The sequence below is a fragment of the Mesoplodon densirostris genome, chromosome 17, assembly GCF_025265405.1.
Source record: "Mesoplodon densirostris isolate mMesDen1 chromosome 17, mMesDen1 primary haplotype, whole genome shotgun sequence".
Taxonomy (NCBI): domain Eukaryota; kingdom Metazoa; phylum Chordata; class Mammalia; order Artiodactyla; family Ziphiidae; genus Mesoplodon; species Mesoplodon densirostris.
The window spans coordinates 24712335-24722724 of NC_082677.1; the positions used below are offsets into that span (position 1 = coordinate 24712335).

At 47.9% G+C, this 10390-nt stretch overlaps 1 protein-coding gene across 3 annotated transcripts in view; it reads right to left on the reverse strand.

Moving 5' to 3' along the window:
- Positions 1-935, reverse strand: part of DGKH (diacylglycerol kinase eta) — a 185620-nt gene extending 184685 nt beyond the window's left edge. Inside the window, exon 1 of one of the 3 annotated variants that reach the window (XM_060080209.1) lies at positions 885-935. The gene's annotated coding sequence lies outside the window, so the exon portion shown is untranslated. Of the gene's footprint in view, positions 1-601; positions 657-884 lie in introns of those variants that run through there. The other 2 variants (XM_060080208.1, XM_060080210.1) reach the window with 2 other exon arrangements.
- Between the last annotated feature and the right edge of the window lie 9455 nt (positions 936-10390).

The window sequence follows — 10390 nt, forward strand, 5'->3', positions numbered from 1 at the left end:
AAATTACCCGACCTCTGCGTTGTTTGGGCAGCGAAAATCCTCGTCGAAATCGAGGTCAGCTTCCCGCTTCATCCCTGGCAAACCCCCTTGACCCCGAGAAAAGCCCAGGGCTTTAGCGGCGAACACGAGGCGGAGGCGTGGTTCTGGGCTTCAAGCCGCGATCCGCCTAGCCAGCGCGTATCTCTAGGAACCTGCGCGCCCAGGTGACGGCCCAGGGCGCGGTCTCGGGAGGGAAAACCGGTTTCCTCCGAGCCATGCACGCGGACCCACAGAGTGGGTTTCTCCTTTCCCCCTCCCTACCCACCCGCCTCGCTCTAAAATCAAGTAAAAAGTTGAGAAGTCGATGAAGCACGGAAACGGTCCTCCGAGGGCCGTGGTCAGAGGATCGCCGGCGGCCCCTCGAGGAGAGTCTCGGCGCCGGACAAAGGCGCTCCGGGAGGCGCGCGAGGAGGAGCCCGGGCGGCGGAGGAAGCGCTGTCCCGGCTGGGAAGCAGCTGGGGACCTCATCCCGGGCCATTTCCTGAACGGAACCCGGCCCGGGCGGGGGGAGGAGGGGAACAGAGGAGAAGTGGGAGGGGGTGGGCGCGGGCGCTGTACCCACCGGTTCCTCCCAGGCCGGGCTGCGGGCGCCGGGCGCGGGGCGCACGTGCTGCGGCTCCATCGCGCCGGCCCGCGCCCGCCGGCCGCCCGAGCGCGCAGACCCGGGCCCCCGCCGCCGCCGCCGCCGCCGCCGGGGCCGCTGGATGCGCTTCCCTCGCCGCGGTCCTCACGGCCGCTGCCGCCACCGCCCCGGCTCCCGCCCGGGGCCAGCCACCGGCCCTCCCGCCGTCTCCGGCTTCCGCCGCGCTGCGCTCTCCCGCCCCCGCGCCGGTCCCTTCCTCCACCTCCACCTCTTCCTCCTCCTCCTCGGTCCAGCTCCGAGCGGTCCGCTCCCCGCCGCCGCCGCCGCCACCACCACCGCCACCGCCTCCCACGGCCGCAGAATCCGCCCCTCGCTCCTTCCTCCGCCCCCGGCTCCCTCCCCTTTTCCTCTCCGCTTCCCGCCCCTCCTCCCCGCCGCCCCCTCCTCCCAGCGGGCGGCCCGGGACGCACGTGACCCCCCTGTCAGGCCTTATAAGGCGCGGAACCGAAAGCGGCCGCCGGGTGGTCAGGGGCACCGGGCGGCAGTGGGGACAGCAGCGGCCTTCCCCGGGGGCCGACGCCGAGCCGCAGCCGGGCGCGCGGGGAGCGGCGGGGAAAGCCCGGGCTGGGCCGGCCGATGCGCTGGCGACGGGAACGGCGGTGGCCGCGAGTCCCGGGAGACGCCTCCAGCACCCCTCTCCCCGAGTCTCCCTCTCCCGGTGCCTGCAGCCAGCGCCCGCCTCCCTCCAGACGCCGGCGGCCCGCGCGGCAGGCACCTCCCCTCCTCTGGGCGCTGAGGCTTGAACGAAATCACGCTGGACAGTAACCGACTTCGACAGAGCGAGGGAGATAACTGCATTCCACAGCCGCTGTTGAACCAGTTGCGCTAGGGATGGTTTATTCTTTGTGACGTTAAAAGCACTGCAGATGGGTTAGCATCTGCAAGAGGGGTTAAGCTTGAGGGGAGTACTTCTTTAATTCACTTTTAATGATTAACGGTTTTATGGAAAAAAACCCAGCTAAGGAGTCGATCTGTCTTCCTATTCGAGCACTACCTTCAAGTTAGAGGGCAAGGGACTGGCTCGCAGTGACTGCTCAATAAATGGCAAGTCACCTCGTCCCGCCCTTTGAAAACAACGTTTCACACAGCGTTTCCTATCATCTTTTTGGCATCGAAGACGGTTTCCGTCTATTTCCAATCCAAGAATGGCTTTTCACAGGTTATTCCATCTCCTGGACTTTCAGGCTCCTTCTGTCAGCATCTTCCCAAGGCCCTTAATCATGTCAAATATATTCACACATTTTTAAAACAAACTGAAATTTTCAAAACACTTAATTGATCCAGTTTGTCTGCAGTCCCCACCTCCTCACAGCCAAGCTCTTCGGGAGATAAACGCCTTCTCTCAATATTCTCACATCCATTTCTTCATCTACCACTCATTCTTCCCTGCAAACCCACTTCTGTGCTCACTCTCCTTCCGAGGCGACCCTGACAAAGGTTACCTATGGTTTTCAAAATTCCCTAAACCGTTGGGTTGTTCCCCCCCGCGACACCCAATTCCCTTCTTATTTAACATATCTGCAGCATTTGTCACTGGGGACCAGAACTTTTATCCTTGAAACTCTCTCTTCCATTGGCCACTGTGACTCTTCAGTTTCCAGTTCTCTAACCATCTTGCTCAGCCCCTTTGCCATCTCTGACATGTTGGAGTGCTTAAATAGTCTGCCCTTGGTCTGTTTCTAATGCTGCCTGGTCTATCCAGACCCACCCATGACTTCAACTACCAACCATGTGCTAGTAACTCGTAAAGTGTCCGTCCCTATCCCAGATCTCCAGTCTGTAAAGCCAATTTCTTATCAGAAATTTCTACCCAGACGTCCCACTGACCTTAAACTCAGCTTGACTAAAACAGGAGTTAACTTTCCTGCCAGTTGCCTGTTCTCGCTAGTCTCGTTCTAGTAAATGTCTCCACAATCCGCCTAGTCAACCAAAGGAGAAATCTGAAAATTGTCCCAGGCTCCCCTCCTCTCCTCCATTGCCCCTCCGTGGACCAGACATTCCTGCCCATCACCTTCTCTCCATTTCACTGCTCTTGCCTGGTTTCAGGTCCTTCCTTTCAAGCCCCTGAACCATTGCATTCCTTTCCTCATTAGTTTCGCAGCCCCCTCAGCTGGTTACACCTCCACCTCTGCCATCTCTCACCTTGTGGCTAAAATAAGCTTTCTAAAATGCAAAATCAAGCAAGTCATTGCCTGGATAAGCACTTCAAATGGCTTCATCTTGTAGGATGAAGTCCCAATACCTTAGCCAGCATCTATTTCTCCAGTCTCATCAAACACTCTGAGTTTCTCGAATGCAGTTCCCTATCAGGCCACTTATTTGTATACTGTACCCTCTCCTGGAATACCCTTCCTCTTACTCAGCCTGTCCAAACACCGATCATCTTTCCAGAATCAACCTAAGAGTCACCTTTTTTTATGAAATCTTTTTTGACTCTGCTGGCCACTCTGTCTAGACAAAATGCACACCCCTCCCTCCATAACGCTGTAGAATACTTTATTAAACTCATTGTTTTTTACATATAATCTCTCTGATGACAGGTAATATGACTGACTACATCTTCCTAGTTCTCAGTACAGTTTCTGATGCATGGGAAGTGCTCAGTAAATGTCGAATGGGTGAATTATATGATCGAATTTGACTTACTATATGTTTATGGCTGTAGAAAATGTTCCCCATGCATTAACTCCCAACTCTGCAAATAATGTTTTTGTCATCTTTTATAGAGCTAGAAACTGAAACTAGAAAAGAATAAAGCAATTTGCCCAGGGTTCCACTGTATAAATTTCAAAGTCAGGACTATAACCCAGTTTGCCTAGTTAAGTTCATTAGGTGTTTATCTGTCCATTGTTTTTCCACCTTAAATTCTATTTTGTATGATGCAATTATCTTTCTTTTTGTTAGTGGTTGCCTAGTATACATCTTTCCTTCTCTCCATTTTCAACCATTCTGAGTCATTATTTTTAAGTGTTTTTGGAAATAACAGTTGAATTTTGGTATTATTTACTCCATCTGAGAGTCTGCCTTTTAGTAGTCTATGTTAACCAGTTTTCATTTATTATGTATATTAATTAGGGTAAAAGGCTCCTTCCTCCCTGCCATCCCTCAAACACAATATTTATATCTCTCTCATAAAACACTCTCGGGATAAGTGGTCCAGGGAGCTGGGTGGCTCCTTTGTCCCATATTGCTATTCCATCCTCTAGGGTGTTGCCTTTATCTACATGGTAGAAGCAGATTAGAGATTTCCAGCTTGAGGAAGAAAAAAGCATGGAACCCAAACCCAAAGGCCTAGACCCAGATGTGACACACTTCTCATCTGCTCATATCCCATCAGCCAGAACTTAGTTACATGGTCACACCTAGCAGCAAAGGAGCAGGAAAATGAGGCCACTAGCAGGGTAGCCATGTCCCAACCACAACTCTATAACCATGAAAGAAAGGGAACAGATTTTTGGTGAAAACGAGCACACTCTGTCACATTATGATCATCATCTTTGAATTTATTACCACCCTCCCATTTCGTATTTATTTAACTTTCTTCCTCTTTGCTTCTTTTTTCTCCTTTCTCATCTCCTGTTCTAGTCATTGAATTTTCTTAATATACTCCCTTTTTCTAAACACTTCTACTGATTTGGAATTTATACCTATTCTATTTCAGTTCTTTAGTGGTTACCCTTAAAACTAACGTACAGATGTAACACCTAAGATTAGTCAATATCTTCATCCCCTTTCTTTAAAGATAATTTTAAACAAATAAACAAAAAATAACTAAAACACTTTAACTCTCAAGTTCCTCTCTTATAAACTATCTATTGCTATCTTGTATTTTTTGATTCCCCCTGATGTTCATACAGTGGTTTTCTCAGAGCAGCTTAGGAGTGTTTTCTTTTGGAAAACTGCACAAGGAAGAAATAAAGACAAGTAGAATGAGATTTGCTCTTTGCCGTTTGAGGTATACTAACATTGAGTGGACGGTGCCTGGGATTTGCTATTAAAGAGAACTGTGCCCAAATTCCTGCTCTTCTGTTCATTAACCTTGAGACCTTGGGCAAGTTGTTTCCTCATTGTAAAACGAGCCTAACAAAACCAATTTCTCAGTCTTGTTTGAGGACTAAATGAAATACTGTACTAAAAATGTCTGGCATAAAATAGGTGTTCCTTACAAACATAAAAAAGCTCCAGCTGAAAAAGAAAAGAAGTGGAGGGAATATGACTTTTATGTCACATAAGTTAGATGGGGAACATTGCCCCTTATTCCCTCAATGAGGGAAGTCATATACTCTGCAATTAGCAGCTCTTGGAATTAGAAAACCATAGATTTTACCAAAGTTTACACGTAACAGATTTTTTAAGCTCCCTTTTAAGTAAATGACACTTTGGTTTTAATCATCAGAACAACCACATGGGGTAATTCATGGCATCCTCATTTTGCAGATGAGGAGACTTCGTTTCTGGGATTAAGCAATTTGCCTGAGGTCACAGAACTTGTAAGAAACAGAGCCAGCATGTCGAGTTCTTAGCATGTAGGAGTCCCATCAAAGACGTAGAAGAAGAATCAGGAATAGTGGTACAAAGGCAGGAGCAGTAAGGAGAGTGGACTACATACTCTTCAAGAACTTTGTTGGGGGACGGAGTTTGGTGTTGGTTTGTAGTCTAGGGAAGCAATCGTGTTTCTAGGCAAGTGGGAAGGAGCTAGTGGAAAGAAAAATGACCGAATGCCAAAGAGAGAGGGACTGATGTCTGGGAGAAGGTCTGATGCCCAGGTTGAGGAACAACGCTTATAGAACTCTATTTCTTCAGAGCTGATAATAGAAACATCAAGGAAGAGAAACGCACCATAAATGTTAACTGTTGTTATGACCTAGACTGGAATCTAGCAGTCAAGTGTGTTTTCTTTCCCGTTGCCCCAGGATACAGCAGCTGCCCTCAGTACAAAGGTCTGATCCAGACTGGGTCCAGTCTGTCCCTCCCTTTCCCCAGCGTCCAGCACACGACACGCCTTTACTAGACACGTTCCTTGGTTGGCTTTCCTTCAACTCTGCTTCCTGCACCACCGCCTGCCCACCCACCCACCCAGGGTCCTGGCCAGTCTTCCTCAGGTGCCCTTTCCTCTCATCCCTACCCTAGCCTTTTTAGCCCGGGGAAGGACCTGAGGGACTACAAGCAGATGACGGGACAGGACCTCAGAAGCTTTGCCTGACCCAGCTGGTGGGTAGCAGCTGTCACTGAGCCCAGAACAAAGCGGGTGTCATTCTGTCTGCCCAGTCCTGCCTCTCCCACTTAGGCAGCCCTGCCCCTGTGGACACCCAGTGAGGCTGGCGGCAGGCCAGGGATCACAAGGGTAGAGGCTGAAGAGGTGGGGGAAGGGTAGAAACTGGGGGGCTGGAAGAGTGGGGCTGTTTGCATTTCATCTTCATGGAGGGCGGGGGTGGGCACTGCAGCACCCAGACAAAATATCATACGGCCGCTAACTTGAACGTGAAAATCACTTAATGATACCTCTGTTTTTTGTGTCAGCCGGAATGTGTCTCAAAACCTTACATTTTAATTTCTTTACCGATAAGAATTCATTGAACACTGACTTTGTGCAAATCATTAATGCTGGCTTGTCCAGAAATGAGGTTAAACAGTTCCCATTAGCTAAGTGTCTCTGGTCGTGAGGTGTGGAACTTTTAGAACTTTACAAATGGTTACAATGAAGTTATTTATTTAATGTATTATTTATTATTGTAATATTTTGGAATGTGTTAAAGGAAAATATTTTTTTAATTTATTACTTACCAAATCATAGGTATTCAGTTTATTCATTCAATAAATATGTACTAAGCACTTACTCTACCTGAGGCGTCGTATCAGGGAGATGGCTGCACCCTTACCACAGAGAGTGATAAGTGCCATGATACATGATAAGTTACCAGAGCACACAGAAGGGATGCCTAAACCAATCTCGGATAGTGGAGGGAGGCTTCCTGGAGGAAGTGACATCTAAAGTGAGACCTAACTCTCATTCATTAGCTGGACCAAGTCGGGTATGGAGGGGTGGCGTGGAAGGAAAGAAGGCTGAGGGAAAGAACGGATTCTTTATAAGAGCTCAGAGGCAGAGGAGAGCTCTGCTGGTTCTTTCACGTTCTGAAAAGAATTGTCCTGTGAGTGTTAACCACAGTATGACGTGGAGAAGTAGAGCTGCGGCTGAAGAAAAGACCAGATAATGGATCATGAAGGGCTTCATACAGCAGCGAAGGCCTTCTGAGTTCACATCTTTAACATAAGGATAAGAACAAGCAGTGAGCACATCATCTGATTGATTAATTAATCCTTTGAACTCCTAGAAGGCAAGTTAGGTTTGATTATAACAACTTATTATCTTCCATCTTTAATACCCTGATTCTATGTCTTCAAAACTAGAGAGCACAGGTACCATTTTTAAAGATCTCTTTTCTAATAGTTTTTTTAAGGAGGCTAAAGGAGTAATGGAATCATAGAAGTGAAGATTGAAGCGGGGAGGGAGGTATTTTGAACAAGCTTGGAAATCCTCTGACTAACAAGTCTGGCATCTTGAAAGATCTGGAAATTAACAGTTTCCTCCAGGGTGGAGTAAGAATACAAGCTGGAGCAGGCTTTACCCTTTGGGGAGGGGGTGGGGGACAAGGTTGGAAACTTATTTCAAACACAAGTTCTTATAATGTAGTTTTTAAAGCACGGCTTTGAATAAGGAAATCAAAGCGTATAAACAATTGCAGGTTCACCTGGCATATTATTAGAATAGCATATTCTTGCCTCACAGTCTAAAAAACACCCTATGTATGACTAGACATCAGATGAGTGTACCTACAGAGTGAACTTTCCTAAAGAGAAATTTCCTGTTGGAATCAGTCAGCGACTAGGCCACAGAATTAGTCATGTCGTTTCATTTGTTGAAACATATCATTAACAAGATTAAAGGCTTTCCAAAAGCTGGGATTGAAGGTAAAGGGTCATTAGCTGTGAACAACTCTATGCCTCAAAATGAAGTGGTGATTTATGAAATTAATATTCTAACAGTTTCTTCTCAGTAGTAAAGATAACTGTAGCTTAGCGTTCTCAGCGAATTGAGAGAGAAGCAGATAGATTGTGACAGAAACCTAGGGCCCACCGAGGCCAGCTCTCCTCAAGCGTTCTTCAGAGATAAAGAAAATGCAGAAGGGGACAGCGTGCCTCCGAATTACTGTGAGGCTTTGTCCCAAACCGTGATGCAGTCCCTTGCTGAGCCAGGGTAGGCTGAGGCAGGCCTACAGTTGAGAACCAAAACAGGCCTCTTTTGCCCTTTCTTCCTTGAAAAAACAAACTGGCTTTTCCTTGCCTTCTTTTCTTACTACCCTAATGGTGAGGAAAGAATAGTCCAAAAAAATATATATATATAGTCACCCCCTCCACTTCCCCAGTCCCCAACCTCTCCTTAACTCCTGTACGATCCAGCTCTGCCCTTCCCCACCACAGAAGCCAGTCTTGTCAAGCTCTCCAGCATCCTCCACGTTGCCAAGCCCAATGGACCCTTTTCAGTCCTCACCTAACTTAGCCTTTCAACAATACTTGACTTTTACACAGTTGACCAGTCCCTGCTTTTGGACTTATGTCCTTCTCTTGACGTCCATGTTTACAAAGAAGCAGAAAATGACACTTGTTTAGTTTTCTTCCCTCCTCACCTGCCACTTCTTCTCCATCTCCTTTGCCGGTTCCTCCTCCTCTGCTCATCCTCTGAATGCTGACGTGTCCCAGGGCTCAATTCCAGGGCCATTTCTCTTCTCTTCCCAGGGATTCTCATTCAGTCTCACGGCTTTACCTTCCAATTACATGCTGATGGCATCTACGTTTCTATCTCCAACCCCGACTCTTCCCCAAACTCCATTCTCATATATCCACCTACACTCTTGACATTTCCATTTAGATATCTAATAGGCATATGACACTTAACATATCCAAAACAGACTTCGCCTGTAACCTGTTTCTCTCTCCATTTCCCCACACCAGTAAAAGGTACCAACATCCACACAGCAGCTCAAGTGAAAGACCTACAATAAATCCTCTTTTACCCTCAACCCCCATATCCAATCCATCACACATGCTGACAGCTTTACCCCCAAAATGAATCTATCCATGTCTAGCCCTCTCTGCTTTGACCCTAGTGCAAGCCGCCATGATTTCTTACTGGACTACTGCACCAGTGTCCTTATTGCTCTCCACTATTGCCCCTCTTACTCAGTCCATGTTCAACATGGCAGAAAGAATGACTTTTTTTTCTTTTTTCCAGTATGTGGGCCTCTCACTGTTGTGGCCTCGCCCGTTGCGGAGCACAGGCTCTGGACGCGCAGGCTCAGCAGCCATGGCCCACGGGCCCAGCCGCTCCGCAGCACGTGGGATCTTCCCGGACCGGGGCACGAACCCGTGTCCCCTGCATCGGCAGGCAGACTCTCAACCACTGCGCCACCAGGGAAGCCCGAATGACTTTTTTTAAAGCATAAAATCATGTCAGTTATCTGCTTAGTATTTACTAATGGCCTCAAATACCACACTGAAGATATCCAAAATTCTTGCTAACATGCTAAAATTTTCAAGGTGCTTTAAATCTGTCCCCTGCCTACTTCTCTGACCTCATGCCATGCCACTCTCCCTCTATGCGCTATACTCCAGCCACATTGTCCTTTGTGTTCCCCAAACATGTCAATCATCCTCCTGCCTTGGAGACTCTGCACAAGCTGTTCCTTTTGTCTGTGATGCTCCTTCCCTAGTCTTCACGGGGTTGCTCCTTTTCATTCAGTGTTATCTCCCCTAAGAGGTTGTCCCTGCCACTCAAACCAGAGTAGTGTCTCAGACTCTCTCAGTTACTTCACCCTCTTTTATATTCTCCACAGCACTTATCACAGCCTAATACTATCTTGTCTTTTTACTCTTTCATCTGTTTACTAACTGCCTCCCTTCTAGGATGTTTAAGCATCTCGTAAGGACAGATCTGGTCTCATTCACTGCTTTATTCTCAGTACTTATGTGCCCGACACATAGTAGATACTCAATAAATTATTGTTGGATGAATACTTTGTCTCAATGTCTAAAAGTTGACATTTGTATAACACCTGCTAGGAGTCATAACTGGCTGTTATAAAAATTTTACACATATGTCTTCGTTTCAACCCCAAAGCACCACTGGAGCCAGGTACCATGATTTCTGCACTTTACAGATGAGGAGAAGGTAGAGGTGAGAGGTAGGAAGAAGGAGCTGGGATTTCACCCAAGCAGCCTAGCTCCAAAGTCTATGCTCTTCAATATTGAATGATACTGCTTGGCTTAGGTCGCCCACTAAGGCCTTCCCAGGTCGGGGAGGGACCCTCCGGCCTATCAGTCCTCCTAACAGCCCTGAGAAAAAGAGGACCCTAAGAGAAAGCAGGAAAAGCTGTGTTAAGAGAGAATGTCATTCTGATCTTAGACCTTTGTGGCTAGTGTTGTCATAGAGGGATGCTCCAACCACCCCGTGTATGTGAGTGTGTGTGAGTCTATGTGTCCACTCCCACCACACCCCACCCCCAGTGCAGAGAGGGGAAGGAGAACGAGGGCCAGCATTCCCCTGATCTGGGTCAGTCAGAGGGGAGGAGATCAGTACAGCAACGAAGAGCCCTGCCTATACCTCCAAGAGGCTGCTGCCCACCTGTGCCTTTGCCCATGAGTTATCCCCCT